Raw genomic sequence first — 329 nt, forward strand, 5'->3', positions numbered from 1 at the left:
GTCTCCACCAAGCACCCCCTGGAGCCCCCGGAGCACCTCCAGAGCCACCCCCCACTCCTCCAGACTCACCCCGGGGAAGGGACACTCTGGCTGGGCATGGCCTCCACCAAGCACCCCCTGGAGCCCCTGGAACCCCCGGAGGCCCTCCAGAGCCACCCCCCACTCTCCCCAGACTCACCCCGGGGGAGGGCCACTCTGGCTGGGCATGGTCTCCACCAAGCACCCCCTGGAGCCCCCGGAGCACCTCCAGAGCCACCCCCCACTCCTCCAGACTCACCCCGGGGAAGGGACACTCTGGCTGGGCATGGCCCCCACCGAGCACCCCCTGG

Source organism: Eucyclogobius newberryi, unplaced genomic scaffold (genome assembly GCF_026437365.1).
Source record: "Eucyclogobius newberryi isolate DKJ021-1_F unplaced genomic scaffold, fEucNew1.0.hap1 SCAF_317, whole genome shotgun sequence".
NCBI lineage: Eukaryota > Metazoa > Chordata > Actinopteri > Gobiiformes > Gobiidae > Eucyclogobius > Eucyclogobius newberryi.